Source organism: Chrysemys picta, chromosome 9, assembly GCF_011386835.1.
Source record: "Chrysemys picta bellii isolate R12L10 chromosome 9, ASM1138683v2, whole genome shotgun sequence".
NCBI classification, from domain to species: Eukaryota; Metazoa; Chordata; order Testudines; family Emydidae; genus Chrysemys; species Chrysemys picta.
In genome coordinates this window covers 37,897,939-37,916,159 of record NC_088799.1, presented here as the reverse complement: position 1 = coordinate 37,916,159, position 18,221 = coordinate 37,897,939, and the positions used below count along the sequence as shown (strand labels likewise).

Here is an 18,221-nt window from a genome sequence, read left to right as displayed (position 1 = left end):
CCTTCCACGAACTACTTTCTAATATATTTATATTACTACCAGTACTGTTAAGATCCTTATTACGATCCCTATTAAAATCAGTACTTGGTCTAAAACGATTTAATAAACTAGACCCATTAACTAAATGAGCATTAAGATATCCCGATTCCCTAACATATGGATCATCAAATGTACTTAAATACTTAAAATCTGGATTAAAACTGTCCATAGTTAAATCATTAAAAGTGTCCCTTATAAAAACCATCGGTAAGATAGATAAAATCTCCTCACCACGATCATCACAAACATTCTCCTCTACCTCCTCTCCATGCTCCACTGGGAGGACTTGATTCTCACTCTCATTCTCATGAGACTTCATTATAGTCCACACCATTTTATCCATTGGTCCAGCGACCCTGATCACACCCCTAATATATTTAACACTGTCAGCCGGGGCATCAAAGCCAACAGCGGGGGCGTTATTAACCCGGTCCAGCGCCAATCCGGTATAAAAATATAAATTACTTTTTTCCATAGCTAAAAGATTTACCCTTCTCAGGGGGAAACTAACCCTTACCAGGGGGAATCTAACCCTTACCAGGGGGGCATCCATGTGGCACCATATGGGGCTGCCCAACCCCGTCCCACACCCCACTGAATGTGGGATGTGGGTTCGTCCTCCGCAATCCGCCTGGCTATCCAAGCCAGTTACCGACTCTCACCACGAGGAGGTAGCGGCTGGACTTGCAATCCAGAGGCTTTCCTCAAAGAGGGGTCCCAAACAGCATAATGTCGAGCTCTAACGGGCGTGTGAGAAAAGGCTCAGATCTTGGTAGGGGTTGCCCCTATTGACCGGGCTCACGCCCACCCCCACCTCACCGATAACCCATTCTCTCACTACCCTCAGGCAATGTTTCCGTCCAAGCCCGACAGCTGAGAGGGTCCAGAGACGCATGGAGAGCCATTAAGAGAGCCTCCCTGTGCCTTGTCCCCTAACTGCCCCCTCCTAAGACTCCCTCAAATGCCCCCCAGGACCCTACCCCCTACCTGTACCCTGACTGCCCAAAACCTTATCCACACACCTCCCAGAAAGCCCCCCCCGAACTCCCGACCCCCCCCCCCATCTCTTGACTGCCCCCTCCAGAACCTCCCTGCCCCTTCTCCGACCCCCTGGCCCCCTTGTTGTTGGCCTTTCTTCGCCTAATGTCTCTGTGAGCCGTTCCTCCCAGCAGGCTGGGGAGCAGCGGGGGAGGAGCTCCAAACTGCCAGAGACGATCTGTGAATGCAGGGAGTGATCTCTGCTGCAGAGAGGAGGAGGGAGAAGTGGAGGAGGGGTCTCTCTGGCTGTCGGAGCCCCATGTAAGTGGCACCATCCGGCCGGCTCGCTCTGCGTGGGGGGGCGGGGGGGAAGTCCGGACATTTACTAATTCCCCCCGGACGCTATTTTTAGCTCAAAAAGCCGGACATGTCCGGGGGAATCCGGACGAATGGTAACCCTAAATAAAGTTCCACTTGTTCAGCTTAACCTGTATTCAGCTTTACTCTGTGAATGAAATATGCTCACACTGTTCATTCCCTGAAGTGCAGCAGCTGGCAGCATGAGCTATGGAACTTGGTCTGAAGCCCTCTTCATCCCTGGATTTTGCAGACACAAACCTAGCTCAGCAATGGACCCCAGTAGAAGGGGGAGTTAGAGCTGTAAGACCTGGCCATGCTGCAAGATAACAGCAGGCAAGTAAAACTGTTATTTTGTCCTATTGGGGAACAAGACAGAGAGGTCTGCACCACTCAAACTCATCACTGCCTCAGTCCTAGAAGCCCTGAGGACCTATTGCTCTCCAAAGCAGAACAAAGCTAGGGAAGGACACAGGTTTTTTTAACTAGTTACCAATCAAAAGGGGAAGGAATGGACCCTTATGCACAGTGACTGCTACATACAAATTTGGGGACGTGACAGACTAACTCCAGACAGGATAGTCTGTAGCACTTGGGATCATCACCTGTGGAAGCACTGCACCAGGAAGGCGATCTCATATTAGACAGATTCTTATACATGTCTGCAGCAGAGGCTGCAAGAAGATGAAAGCCCTCCGAGGCACAACCTCTCCCCATCCCCCAGACGTACATGCAGTGAGACAACAGCAAAGGAAAGCAGGTGGCCTGAGTTCCATACCTGGTGTGAGATGCATTTACTGTGCATGAGCTGGCAAATAAGTGCCCCACTCCAGGACCACATTGCAAGGAATGTGGTAAGCTGAACCATTTTAGCAATGTGTGCAAGAGCAGAGTTTGTACATCTGACAGCAATGACAGCATCGTGAATCAGGTTCAGGCTGTTGGGACAGGAAAGCAACGTTGCATACACAGATGTTCCACGTTAATAGGGAAAAAACGCCTTGTGTGATATCAGCTGGATAGTGGGGCCTCCTGCAATTTGTATCCTTGGGTAAACTGGACTCGTGCACACACACACAAAGGGCAGTCGTAGTCTAATAATGTACAAGGGGAGCACAATGTAGCTGCTAAGAAAATATGACCTCATAGTAAATGACCTGAAAAATAAGACAGTACCTACTTAAGTTTGTGGTGGTGGATGATGAGCACCATGGACCCTTCTTGGGGAATATAGCCATACAAGCCATGGATCTGATCAGGGTGCAGTGTCTGAATTTTATAGCTGCAGTGCAAAAAGGGGAGTCGTATGGACAATGGAGACAATTTTAAATGCATATGGGGATGTTTTCAAAGCTGATGGTTGCCTTGAAGGAAAGCTGTGACTATGTAGACCCCAGAGTGGAAACTGTATGCTTATTACAGAAGAAAATTCAAGCAACACTATATAATCCACTTATGCCGGCAGAGCCCTGTCAGGGATTGAATGATGGAACTATGGTATTTGGAGAGGAGCGATTCTATCAGAACGTCTATGGTTATCCAGTACCAGTGCAATCAGACCACAAACCCCGGGAGACAATCATGGCAAAGCCCCTTCTGCGTGCTCTAGAGATTGCAGCACATGTTGCTACACCTCCAGCACTACCAGGTGAAGCTCCGATATTGTCCAGGATGATTGCTGGTAGTAGTTGACACCCTGAGCAGGACATATATATTCAGCATCCACGAGTTGTGGGAAGGAGATCAGGACATGGAATCCATTGATGTGCTGCACTATTTCCCAGTTTCAACAGTGAAGCTGATGAAAGTGAAAGAAGTTATGGAAAGGGACATCTCACTATTAGTCAAGACAGTGATACTAGAAGTGTGGCCAGACGACAAAAGCCACATACCAGTAGGTGCAGAACCATATTTTCAAACTAAAGATGAGCCGAGTGTGCAGAATGGAACCATATTTTGAGGACAGAGAGCTGTTGTCCCAGACTCATTATATAAGGAGATAATGCAAAAAATACATGCCTTGCCCGTGGGCATTGACAGCAGCCTTATATGGGCTCAAGAGTATGTTTACAGGCCAGGAATGAATACACAGCTCCACTTCATTATAGAAAGGTGTGAACCTGCCAGTTGTGTGATAGCCACCAGCAGAGAGACTTACCACATGAGCTTCCCACTTGACCATGGGAAAAAGTGAGAATGGATTTATTTACCTTGATTACAATGGACTATTATTCAACATTTTGGAAGGCTGATGCCCTACCTGATACAGGAAGCAAGTCTGTGTTTGGGAAACTGAAGGCTCACAGAGAGATGGCATTCTGGGCACAGTACTCACCCACAACAGACCCCAATTTGCCTTTGAAGAATTCAAGGAACTTGCATGAAAATGGGAGTTTGACAACCACATCTCTTCCCCAGCATATTCACAGAGTAATGGCAAGGTGGAATCAGCTGTGAAAGCTGCTAAGAGTGTTACACAAGGCTGTTTCTTCTGCTTCATATCCCTTGCAAGCATCTTTGGCACATAGGAATACCCCTTTACAGGAGTTCCAAAACAGTCCAATGCTGGGACAAAGCCCCAAAACCCTGCTATGAATGAGGAGGCCTGTTGCAGCCAGAAGAATGGTGATAACATCGAGAGGACAGAGAACAATCAGAAGAATCAGGTGCTAAAGTACAACAGGTTAGCCAATGACCTACCAGTAAGGCTAAGATTTTTGTCACGGATATTTTTAGTAAAAGTCACAAACAGGTCACAGGGAATCATGAAATATTCATGGAATCCCATGACCTGTCCCTAATTTTTACTAAAAATATCCATGATAAAATGAGAAGCCTGGACAGCTGCGGGTGGGCTGGGAGCTCCCCCTCTGCTGCTGGCTCCCCTCTGGGCAGTTCCTCCTGCCCCCCACAGAGGTGCAGAGCTGCAGGGGTCCCCTCTGCCCCCACACAGCAGCCAGGAGCTCCAGGGGTCCCCCCTGCCAAAGAGAATCAGGGGTTCCCCCTGCCTGGAGCAACACTGGGGAACCTTGCAGCTCCCAGCCGGGGCTGGCTGAAGTCACGGAGGTCTTTGGAAGTCATGGAATCCATGACCTCCGTGACTAAATCGCAGCCTTATCTACTGGCCACGCAGACAGGAATTCCTGTGAGGATCCAGCCATTGAAAAAACACCAGGAGGAGTGACGTGAACTAAGGGAATCCTGAGGGGTACAATGGTACCCAGGTCTTACAGGGTGACTGTACAAGAGGGATAAGTGATCTAAGGAACAGAAGACACTTACAAACCAGCAGACAACACCCAGAAAAAGCCTACAGAGATCACCACAGAACAGAGACAGAGAATCATCTGGAGGCCACCTCCACAAAGAGGGAGGAGATTCCACCAAGAATTTGCTAGACTGGGAGAGGTCACTCCTAGTTTGGTCTCCTCAGCAGGAAACCAGACTATCTGAAAGACTTTAACCTGCTCCGTTTGTGGTAAAGACTAGACTCCCGCTCAGCTCTGTGCTAGCAATCTTTGGCCAAAGGGACGAGGTGGGATCTGGGCATCAATTATTTGTTTTAATGTTGATATTAAACTGTCTAAACTAGGGAAGATGTATCATGAGTGGAACTGGAGTCAGAAGGCCCATGTTCCCTGAAGGGACTGTTATTGAGGGGACATTAGTGGAACAAGGAATGCAAGGAGTTAGGCTGGATTTAACTCAATACCATGATTAGAAAACCCTGTGGGATATAATAAAGTTCCATGTATTCAACTTAACCTGCATTCTGCTTCACTCTTTACTACGGAAAGAGAGAGGACCAAATTAAGGTAACCTTAGTTCTAGCACTTCCTATCTTGAGTACCTCTCTTTGCAACCTAAATGTTTTAATTTAGGGTTTATTTATTTAGTTTCCTAATATTTAAAAAACACTAAAATAGGAATTCCATTGCCTGGAATCCGAACCTGGGTCACTAACTCTGTTTGGATCTTTACCTCCACAGCACCGACCTCTGCCACGTGTGCTAACATAGTAATTGGGAACAGTAGTAGGCTGACTGCAGGGTAGATCAGACACTAAAGCTGGCTGGGAACTCTTCAGCTTTTTTTCATTAGAAAATATTGATTTGTCAAAACAAATTTTTTTCAGACACTTACACATTTTGTCCAAATGTGTCAGGAAGGCTTCTCTGGTCCAAGATGGCATTTCAGAGAAAGAGACACACCCACCCTTACAGAGCAGGGACTTGAACCCAGGTGAATGCCCTAGCCACTGGGCTACTGGCTGTTCTTGGAGGCGGTGTCTGTGAGACCAGACATTCCAACTTGGACCTGAGAAGTATTCCTGTTGAAACAGATTATTTATGTGAAAAGTTTCAGTTTAGACAAATCAGTCTAGTTTAATTTTTCATTGAACAGAAAAGTGTCAAAAACTCAAGGGTTTTTTCACAAAACTGCATTTTTGTTTTCTGGTCAGCCCTAACACACCACCAGGGGGCTTCATGGTTATTTGCTGACACAGCAGAAGAATGTATCAACTCTGGACATTGGGTGAAATTCCAGGTTTTGGTAGGGAGTGTGCTCTAGGTGTTAGTATTTGTGCTTCTGTTTTTCCCTTTTCCTGTCTCCTAGCCACCCTCACACTCCTTGTCTTTCCTCTCGAGAGTCTGCCTTAGGTTGACCAAAGAGCAAGTGTGAAAAATCGGATGGAGATGGGGTGTGTGTGTAATAGGCGTCTATATAAGAAAAAGTCCCAAATATTGGGACTGTCCCTATAAAATCAGGACATCTGGTCACCCTAGTCTACCTGCTCTCAGTTGCTGTGGCTAGCACCACAGCACCCTGTGGTAGGTAGGAAGATCAATTTCAGGGAAAATTTGCTCAACCCACACTTTTAAGCAGATAGAATCTCCTTGGCAACTAATTTTTTTTTAAACTCTCTAACAAGCCTCTACTGCCCATGTATGAATGGAGTTCTTTCAAGGGCTTCTAACTTGGCCAAATTTGGGCAGATTTTCATGGGAAATGAAAAGATACATCCCTGACACCCTCCCCATCACCACATTTTGAGTTCTTGTTCCAGTGCATGGAGTTTCTAGATCCTGTCCAAAGAAACGGTTGTGTAAGAATTTCACCTGGGCATAACACTTTCTCTAGTCTCATCCTCTGAAATGGCTGAACCATTTTAGCAGAAACTTTCCAAAAACATTCAGCCTGAGGCAGACACCTAGCACGGGAAACTTCAGCCTGAATAGGTTTCAGAGTAGCAAAGTCTGTATCCGCAAAAAGAACAGGAGTACTTGTGGCATCTTAGAGACTAACAAATTTATTAGAGCATAAGCTTTCGTGGGCTACAGCCCACTTCAGTTAGTCTGGAAAAATGTAGAAATAGGAGGGGAGGGATAGCTCAGTAGTTTGAGCATTGGCTTGCTAAACCCAGGGTTATGAGTTCAGTCCTTGAGGGGGCCATTTAGGGGTCTGGGGTAAAATCAGTACTTGGTCCTGCTAGTGAAGGCAGGGGGCTGGACTCAATGACCTTTCAAGGTCCCTTCCAGTTCTATGAGATAGGTATAGCTCCATATATTATATTATAACCATAATGGGGTCTCATCATGGGAACTGTTAAGTAAACATAACTATAGTTATGATACCAGCTCCGCCTATAGTAAGACTTTCAGGTGTCCAGCATCTTTCTTGGCATTAGATATTTGATCTCAATGTTAAACAGCAAATTGTTTTGTAATCTACATAATAATTTATGCTTTTGAGCTGAAAGTCCTGGTTTTCTTAGCTCTAGCAATAGAGTCTCCTTTTTAAATCCAGAGGTCTGAGGTTTGATCCCAGCTGCAGATGACTTACCCGGGGTCATCTCATTACTCTTTTATGGTTATCACAGTGACTGGAGTCTCATATTGTACGGGAGAGGATACAATTGATTTCTGCCTCCAAACTGCTGTACAATAGGATGAAGTTGATAAATGGCAGCAGCCCTCTTGTAGTAAGCACAAAGCAATGGTTTACTATAAGCTAGATTCAAACTTAATTTAAGTTACTGTTATTGCTAGTCAAAGAATAAAGTCATGTGACAAAAATGTTAACTAAGCATCTGAAAATCCTTTGCACAAATTCCTAGCAGTGTCTCTCTAAGGCTTCAGTGTGAAGAATATGTTGTCGACCTTCAGACCAGCCATCCTACATTTTAATAATCCAAAGTACTTGGCAGACTCCAGCTAGGTCACCTAAACTATATTTCTATCATACATGTTTCCAGGATTTCAGACAGGTCTTTTTAGGTTTCCATACATATCTTCCCTCCTCAACTCACTGTTAAAAACAAGAAAACCCTTTGTAAATTTAACATTCTCTACCTCCTACCAAAAATCCTTTTAATTAACATGCATAGAAGCCAGGATGAATTCTGAAAGGTATTTATCTGCCAAGAGCTAAGTTCAGGGTAGTGCGTTTCTGCTACAACTGTTGACCATTAGAACCAAATGATTTGGGGTGGGAGGTGGGAATAATAAATTTGCTGAAAAATACATTTTTCTTGAGCACCAAAGGAATTTTTCAAATGGATATGGCTGAAAAATGATTCTTTTTAAGTCAAAATAGTTTAACTTGCTAAAATGGTCAGTTTAAAAATTTAGTTAAATTAAAAATTTTTTTTTGAAAGATACCCAAAATGAAATGAAAAACTGAATTTTCTTTTTGGGTTGAGCAAAATGTTTCATTCAACCCCCAACTATTTGTTTTCATATTAGTAAGAAAAATAAATATATATTTGGTTTAACTGAACTGATTTTGGGGGGCTGGGGGCACTCTGGCTCTGAACTGAAAAAAAAAAATCAGTTATTCACTCAGCTTTTGATAAACACATCTCATAGCAAGTGTAGCAAATGGGGATCTTTATACTGCTTAAGAATTTGAAGTCAATTGCATTAAACAGCATTATGAGCTGCATTCAGTGTTCAATAGTCAGTGTTTCTCCTCCCCAGGCTAGGCTATCACTGGCACACAAACCTTTAGCATTGGCTGGTAAGCAAAGGAGAAACTGATTTTTTACATTTGTCTTAAAATGACTAGCTCTTAAGTCCTAAACATTCTGGTAACATTTGAATTTTTACTTTGAAAGAACTTTTAAATTGTTGCAAATAGAACAATGCTTTAACATCTTGGGCATATCTAGACCCAAAACAACATACGTGGCAGTAGAGTCACAGCTTTACAGGGTTGGCCAGACCACAAGGTGTGAGAGCCTACAGCACAACCCTGATTTTTTCTGAACCATGTGGTTAACCCTGAACGTTGGGTATGTGCACTTCATTCAGGGCTGGTGCAACCTAGGCGGTCACCTAGGGTGCTAGTATTTGGGGGGTGGCATTTCGTGTCCTTCGGCGGCAACTGGAGCTTTGGCCGCCCCGGTAGTCATCGGCATTTAGGCGGAGGGAGCTGGGGTAGGAGGCGGCACGCAGGGGAACTCCCCGCCCCAGCTCACCTCTGCTCCGCCTCCTCCCCTGAGCACACCGCCCCGCTCTGCTTCTCTCCCTCCCAGGCTTGTGGCGCGGGAAGTGGAGCGGCAACGGCGTGCTCGGGGAAGAGGCGGAGCAGAGGTAAGCTGGGGCGGGGAGCTGCTGTGGGGGGGGGGGCACCTCAGGGCAGAGGGGGGGAGCTGCTGCAGTGGGGGGCACCTCAGGGCAGGGGGGGTGGGGAGCTGCTGCAGGGCTTGGGGAAGGGGCGGGGGGGGCTCACATGCAAGGTGGAAGTTTCACCTAGGGCACAAAACATCTTTGCACCCGCCCTGACGTCATTTGTGCTGATTGAATCTCAGTCACATGGAACATAAAGCTCTATTCTAGGCTGAAAAGGGAGTCTTATTCACAAAGGCATCAATGAGTCTGAATCAGACTCGCTCAATTTACAAGTAAAAATGTTTCAGTTAGTTTGATTTCCAGATGAGTTTGCACTGTGCTCTATTCCCCCCCTGCTCATGTATAATTACCCATATCCCTGACACCTGGATGAGAAGTATTTTAGTTACGTAGCTATATTATATCTTGTCGCATCCTTGGTAAATCTTTGCCTGGTGGACGCTCATTAGGCTGCTGTGTTTGGGTCCTACCACATTGGACCCATGCACTTTTAGGCTTCCTGAGACTGAGCAGAGTCCAGGAACTGCCTGTGATGTTGGGTTTCTAGGCACACACTCAGGGGACAAATCCTCCATCTAGCACCCTTTCACAGAGCTGAGACCCACAGTTCTGCTGCCTAGGCCCAGAGACTGGGATTCCCCAGCAGCATAAGTATACTCTTCCCTAGTGCTCCAAGGTTTTGGGTTTACCAGTTACCTTTCCAGGAATATGTGATAGTTGAAGCATATAACACACAGACTTTGTAAAGGCCCTATCACAATTAGCACAATAAATATATAGATCTAGACAAAACACCTGTATGCATTTATCTCAATTTCCTCACCACCCTTCAGCATTTTTTGGGCTCAGGTCAGTGTCTTTTAAAGAGTCCAGCATCTTTCCTCTCACCCTTTCCTCCTGCATATAGCTTCTCCTTTGGAACACGGACTCTCCTCTCACTCCTGTAAGCCAGCTTTCTGCTTCTGTTCTCCCTCTTTCTAAAATGGCTAGTGGGAGACCCCTTTCTTCTCTTATAACCTCCAGTCCCTTTGTCAGGTGACCTGCTGATCAGCCTTTTCAGGTGGTCAGTCCCCATCAGGCAATTTGTTGCTTAGTTATCAGCACACCTGGGCTGACTAGTTTTTCTGGATGGTAGCCAACTCTTTGTCCAAGGAGGATTCTACGTGAATAAAGGATCATCAAGGTTTAGCAACCCTCATTGTTAGTCCTGTGTCACTACCTCTTGGAATTTCAGTCTAACATGGAATTTAGAAGACAAGAGAGAAGGCAGACAAGCTCATTATTCAAAATGGAGTTTATAGACTGATAAAGTTATATATGCAGAGTTCAGAATCCTCAACAGGAATTCATAAGTTGTATATAGATTTCCCAAATCATGATACACCTTAATAAACTACATCTATAATACATTTCAGATGGGTTACAGTCATGGATAGTAGATATTTTCTCCTCGCTCCCATGGAAAAAGAAAGACTTTTTATTTTGAAGGGGGGAAACTATCAAATTGTCATTACCAATAGCTGCCTTCATTTCATTTATAATCCTTTAATTTAGGGAGAAAATATTGAATGAACAGGGACAAAAATAATATTTGATCTATAATTATAGACTACTGACATATTTTACCATTTGCACACAAAAGTGTGTCCTGATAGCCTATAATAATGGTTTGAATGTCGCTCTGCTGGAATTTGTTTTGTCACTATCCTTTCCCTGCAGGTTTCTGCCACGGCTTCTGACTAGCAGCAGAATTTAGTAACATTATACTGAAGGGTAAGATGTTCCACTGGAACATCAACATATCAATGTAGCTACCTGGTGTTGCATTGCAGCCAGAAATAGATGTACATTTTCCCCACTCCTACCTGCCAGTGAATTAGGAAGGACTCAAGTGGTTAATTGGTTCCTATTTAAATATTCTAAGAATGTGGGTAACTTAACCAGAGCTACATATTCAGGTAACACTGCATCTTATGAATGTGCAATTTTGTTTTCTGAATTGATATTTTTTGGATGGAACTATGTGTCTTCTGTGTTTGTAAATGTCCTGGGGTATTATACACAAATGCTTTCCAAAAATGTTCTTAAAATTCCCATTTCCACTACACTCTTGTGCATGGTATTTGTGCAAAACCGATTGTAACTTAGCTGGATGCCTCTCCCTCCCTGAGCCAAGTGGGCTGTGGCATAAATTATTAAACATACCTCATAGAATATTAAAGACATCAAATCACTTCAGTAGTTTAAGTACAAACAATTTTTAGACTATCTCAGGAGACTCACAAATTATTTAAATGAGCTATTCTTAATAAGAGGTTGGAGGGATAAACTGCTATAAACATGAGAGAATGTCAAATGTTCACAGAAATTAATTGCAATAACTTTATGCAGAAAGTAGTGATTCGAGTGCTTCAGCTATCTTAAAATGTGATTAACTCCCACAGAAATCCCATGCCAGGGTTAGACTGGGGGTAGAAAGGAGACTGTGCTCTACCAAAGCTTCTGCCATGATCCCAGCTTTATTTTGAAATGATTGTCAAGAAATAGTAAATGTTACCATAGTTAGCACCCTGTGGAAATGAATGTGAGAAGGTTCCACCTCTTAAAGGGACTGATCTAATTTTGCTTAGGGCCTCCCATGCTCAGAGTATTTCATAACCATAAGGGGTAGAAACTATTTTTTTAAAAAGCTTAACCTATGCTGAAACTGCTGGGGCCACCAGAGAAGTACCGATAAAGTATTAATGAAGTGATAAATTGCTGATAAAGCTCAAAACTTGTTCATGTCTACTGCTACTCATGAAAGACCATGTTACTGTAAGCTACCATTTTCCTAGGAAACAAACAGGTGTGGATGCCAGAACTATCACACACACTTTTTTCTTAAAATGTTTATCTAAATAAAGGAAAGTAACAAACAGTGCAGATGATGAATAAACCTCCAGAGTAACAAGTTCCCATACCCTATGCTACTCTATCTTAAAATGTGTTAGTCAGAATGTGTGTGAGAAAGATAAAGACATAATAAATACCTCAAGCAGATTCTACTGGGGATGAGCAAATAATAATGAAAAAAAAAACCAAAACCCAAATCCCCAGATGGGTCCATTTCAAATCCTGAAAAGTCAATAAAACCAACAGTTTTCACAGAACTGTTTCCATTTTGGGGCCAGTTCTGTTTTTAAATAACTTCTAATGACAATAGTCTTTATCTGATTTCTTAAGAATAGAATAATTGACCTTGGGAGTGTGCCATTCATTTTTGATTTAAGACACATGAGCACATAATTCCTAACACAAAGATTGTTGCTTAATTGGAAAATTAGCACACTAAGGAGTGAGCATTCTTTTGGGATAAGCATAAGTATGTCCAAATATGGTTTAATGATATTAGACACAAAGCACCATAGTTGCTAATTAGTCCATGTTGTGTTCTAATTGGCATACTAGACTCAAGATATTTAGCATGATTCTTCCTTAATTCACTCAGTGCCGCAGAACTGCTAAGTTTACTTATAGAGATGTCTGTTACTAATATATGACCTCTAATACTAATACATGGGGGAATAAGTCCATCAAATTGGTGTTTCAAGAACACTGACTTCTTCTTTTCTGTCTCTTGTCTATCTAAAGTGAATTTAAATGAATTATCTTTTCTTTGGCTAGCTAGGTGAATAGATGTGGTTTCTTTAGGTGTCTTGCTACTATCATCCTCAGAAAATTACTAAAAGAATTACAGCTGCATGACATTCCAGGCAATCCACACCAGTGAGGGCCTGATTCACCACTTGCCCTGCAACCTGAGGTGCCTCCCACTGCTTTGCTGTTGTAGTTCCCAATGTGCATGCAGGTCACACCCTGAGTGTCTGCGTGTAGTCATAGCCCTGGTCTGGAAGCTCTGACTCCAGCAGCCTGTCAGTAAACACCAGCCACACTCTGGCTTCCATCAGCTTTGGTTACTACTTGCAAGTGACGCCCCCCCCCCACCACACTCCCAGTCTTCCCCCCAAAACAGTGTGTTTTGCACTGTCCAACCCTCTCCTGGACAGTCCAGTTATGTTAGGTTCCTTGCCCCCTTTAAGGGGTCAACATACAACAGTCTGCTACCTTAAATGAAGTTATCCGAACAAGTCACAACACTGGATTAGTTTTAATAAAAGAATAAAACAAAGTTCATTTATTTACAGAGAGAGAGATTTCAAGTGAGTAAAAGTAATGAGGCATTAAAGTCAGAAATGGTTACAAGGAAAATAAAGATTAAAGTATTTCTAAACTTAACAATCTAGACATGGTTCAAGTAACCACATGTTTCCAGTAACTTTGCTGACCAAACTCTCAGGCTAAGATTGCTCCCAAAGTCTAATGGCTGATTCTTATGTCTTCTGAGGAGAAGAGAGAGCTATGGATAGGGAGAGAGAACTTGGCGTGGTTTTCCCTCTCACTTTTCTAGTCAAGTCCATCTTTGAGATGCATTTTCCTGAAGGTTACCCCTCAAAGCAAAGTTTATTCAAACAGAAAAGAGGGCAACATGGTTTTTGGTAGTGAAAGAGGATGCATGGTGTTTCTTCTTACCTCTGTTTGTTGAAATGCAGATTTTCCTAGTTTCCTGCCGTCCCCCTCTCACTGTCCAAGGACTCCGTTTGCAACTTTATGTAAATTGAGGTAAACACACACTCCCTTGTTTAATGCCAGCTTGTCCAGTTCTGCCTCCTGGGGGTTATGTGGTTTTGAACATGTGCCACCAACATCATTCTGAAAGAATTAATAACTTTGCATATAACATTGCTACACACATTTCATCATGATATTATTGACCACTGAGTTAATTAGTTTTCAAAAAATACCTCACAAGGCCTATTTTATACAAAGACTATAACAATAGAGTGTAGGGTGTGAATATAGGGGTGCATTCAGTCACAGACTGATATTTTCAAAGCAGACTAAGGGATTTGGCCACCTAATTCCTTTTTAAAATGAATGGGAATTGGATGTCCAGATTCCGTAGGAGCTTTAAAAATCTCAGCCCAAACACAATCGAGAAGGTGCATCTTTGCCAGAGTTGAATTTTGAACTGCTCCCTAGTTTCCAGTTGTTTAATCTGTGGGGTCTTAGCTATGGCCATGGTATAGGCTTGTAACCTAAACTACTTACTGTCCACAAACATCATCTTCCACAAACCATCTGTGTGCCAAGAACCTCTCACACAGAGTAGGAGCATAGTGGTTACAGGTATCTCCTGAGTCTGGCATGTACTTTCTAGTTCAGCAAAGAGGGTCATGTGGGGTCTCTAAAAAATTCTTGTCATACTGATCCTCATAATCGTTGTGTGATATATATGTATGGATATTTGAGTTGTGTATATGTACTAAAAATATTCTTTAAAGTATCTTACCAACCACAGAGAATAACAGGTTTCTTCCAGATAGGAAGTAAGAGGTATATCTCTCTGTCAAATGTAAAGTAAGCTTTGTAAAGTTACACAATGGGGACTCATTTGCATACAAAGTCAACAGGAGAATATAAAATAAACAGAAAAAATTGAGTGATGGGTTCTGCTGTCTCTGAGGACAGACAGTGAACCCTGGTGATAAAAGTAGAGGGCAAGGAGATACCCCTTAATCCTGCATCAAGGAAGTAAATGGGCAGCGCATGTACATTCATGAAAATGGGATCCCAGCCAGCCTTGGTTGCAAATGCTGCAAAGGACATTTGGGATGAGATAAGCTTCTTTAAACAAAATGATTCCCCTTTTAAAATAAAGCTTAGTCTCTAAGAATCATACTATGATTTTACTTTATATGTAACCCTTCTGTTTCCATTATCCTTACTCACTATGTCTTAAATCTTAATCTTTGATAATAAACTTATAAATATAAGTCAGTGCTGTGGTACTGTACAAGGAGCTGACCCTGAATTGGATCATTCAAGCTGGTGTGTACATGGTTCCCCTGACGACAGCTGACCTGGTAATTCTGTGAGTGTTCAGTAGCTAAGAAACAGAATACTACAGAAGTATGCTTCAAAGGAACTTGGGGACTGAGGTGCACCTATTATTAACCTTCAAGGCAAAGTAGGGGCTGGCATAGCCACGAGGAGAGTGCTTGGGTGGCTGACAGATTAGAGATTGGAGCTGTTCCACTTTGTGTAAATAATTATTCATTGAGCCAAAGAGAGGTTGACTAGCCCAGTGATTAGGACAGTTATGTGGGATGTGGGAGTCCCAGATTCAATAAATGAATAGAAAGTGGAACAGCTCCAAACAGGAGAGATTGAGAGAGACCTACCCCAGAAAAGCCAATAGGCCTCACCTCAAGTGAGTGCTGTAACCACTGGGCTATTCACTATTCTGGGGTTGTTCTTTGTTTTTCTCCCTCCCTGTATCTGAAAAACCTTTCCCAATGAAAGTTTCATCGAAACTAGTATGTTTCTGCAAAATCTTTGGTTTCAACAAATCAGCATTTTCTGATGAAAAATCATTTAATTAGAAATCTCCCAATTAATTCTACTATTGAAAAATTATTTAGCTTTTGCCACCATCAGAAAACTGATCCTCATACCATTTCACAACCACACGGATGTTTAAGCCTACTTTCTGTAGGTGGGTGATGGCTGCTCAGACATAATTGATCAATCCTTTAACATAAGCTGAGTTCAGCTGCACAGATATAGCGTCTACTCCCTTGCCCAACTCCATTTACGCACTGTGTAGTGACTTGACTCAATCTTAATAGATAAAAGGCACACAGACACTATCTCCCTTCTGAACTCTAATTTCTCTCCAGTCAGGAACGAGATTTTTAACCCAGCTCTGCACATCTTTGCCTGCTCAGTCTGTGCATTTCCCTGATGTAACTTTTTAAAAAAAATATCACCCACACCTGACACTTGACCATTATTCTGCTCTAATGAATCTGTGCATCCATCTGTTTTTTATGCTAATTCTCTCCTTTACAAGTCTGAAGTCTCCAGACTACACTGTCCACTGTCTTATTTCCAGAGTTTTGCAGTGTGGTTAGTTTGTCAGTTTCCCACAGAGTTAGCGGTGAGAGACATCATGGACTGAGTTTGAGGAAGTATCAGGGGTTTCCCCTAGTGGACCTCTCCCTTCCAGTGGATTGTATGTTCATGCAATGGGAATAGAGTGACTATTTCAGATCCATTAATAGATCATCAATTTAGTCCTCAGTTTGTTTTCTGGAAGCTAGTTTTGGTGACAAATGTCCGGGGCTTTGGATGCTATGTAACATATGTAATGCTTTGGGAATATAAAATATTCAGTGATTATGTGGACAGATGTAACAGATGTTATATTTAAAGACTACTGTATCAAATTTATAAAAGTTATGTGCATCTTTATGGGATTGTCAGTGGGTGAGCTAAAGCTAAACAGTGCTTCTGTAGGAGCTAAAGACAACAAGGAATAATTAATGCAAATCCCAACTATGGAAAAAATACAGGTAATACACCTGTGGAAGTTTTATGCTTAGGGAGAATATCATATACTGGTGTGACCTGGGTCAAGAAGTCAAGCAGACAAAGGACTAGAAACTGTGTAAAGCGACTGCCCTGACCTAGGGAGGGAGGTCACTTACACTTAATGCAAGAACTGACATAAGACTGTGACCAAGTAACAGGCCCTGTAACAGAGCCTGCAGTACTATACGTCCAATCAGGGTCTCCATGTGGAAGATGGGTGATGACCTGATAAGTTAGACCTACATGTGAGCTGTTTATTATAGGTTTTCTCTGTTATGACAGAGGGGCACCCAAACCCAATTTGAATGGTGATGTGACCCAGTGTGTCAGGTCACAATGCCACTTATTCAAATTTGGCCCAGCTGCCCCACTATCATAATGAAGAGTTGGTTGGACCAATTTCTGCTGCCTTAGGCCTATGGGAGGGGAGTGGCACACTGACATTTTGCCTAGGGCAGTAGATCGTCTTGAGCAGCCACACCTCAGCCAGCACTCTCTGGACCCAGAACTGTGCAGTAGAGACCCCCCCATTCTGGGGAAACTAGCAGTCAGGTGGAGCCTACCCCTCTCTCCCCTCCTCCCTCACCACATAGTCTTAGGGGGGGGAAATGCAGAGAGGAGCTAGGCAGAGACTCCAGCAGGTAGGAGCAGCTGCACAAGCAGCCAAAGCAGGAACCTTTGGACATTCAGAGCACTTCAGTTTTGACTGGGCATTCTCTGCTCTGCACTGGTTGGCTGTTTACCCCAACTCTCCCCCCTGTCCCCGCAAAGCCTCTTCATCTCAGCTTCACTCCCCACCTGCCCCTCTTCTCTCCTACCACCCCCTCAGCTCCCTTCCCTTCAGCATCCCCCCCTCTCCCATTACTTTTCTTTCCATTTAGTTGATCTCTCCTCCCCCCTCCCCCAATGGTGGAACTAATAGGACACTTGGCATCACATTGTTCACTCCGCTTGTCTGTTTTATCCCTTCCCCCACCCTGTCTCTCTCTGGTTGAGTTAGATTGTAAGCTCTTCAGGGCAGAGACCATCTGCAACTCCATGTTCGTACAGCACCTAGCACAATGGGGGCCCATTCATGGTTGGTCCTTAGGCACTACCGCAATAAACAAACATTAAAGATGTACATCTTCAAAGGGCAATTACAGGTAATAACCTGTTATAAGAGATGGGTGATCTGGAAGGTTTTGTTCTGTAGAATCATGTTGCGTATTGACATACAAAAAGTAGGAGAGGGATGAAAAATTGGAAGTATTAAAGCACATAATATTTCTTACCCTTGATTCACGGATACCCACCTCATTTTGCAATCTGCTCATGCAGCCCTTTTAAAAGTTGAATCAAGTTAAATTTAAGCAATTTAGCTTATAAATTACCTCAGTCATGAAGCATAGCATTTATTGAGTTTTTAAAAGGTTATGTCAGTCTTCTTGTCCCACAGCAGTGACTCAGCAGCACCTCACATGGTGGAAAGGATATGTTGTTTCTACAGTTGCTTAATCCCCACGTTGAGATAGAGGCAGAGTTTGTGGCCCTCTGGATAAGAGAGTTAGGGAAAAAATGGAGGTTTAAAGTAAAAAATGGTTTTAAAGGAAGGATGAAGCAAGTGACATGCCACTTGCTATCCTAGGGCAAATTTCAGGATGTCTAAAGGCAACTGGTAATCCAGTCTCCCTAGCCAGTGACGCAAATCTCAAAAACACAAGTTGCTTTATTTACTATTCTATTTGATTTTGGGGT

General features: G+C 43.2%; 1 protein-coding gene across 2 annotated transcripts in view; it reads left to right on the top strand.

Moving 5' to 3' along the window:
* Window positions 1-18,221, top strand: part of SGPP2 (sphingosine-1-phosphate phosphatase 2) — an 86,165-nt gene that overhangs the window by 23,829 nt on the left and 44,115 nt on the right. The window lies entirely within an intron of this gene.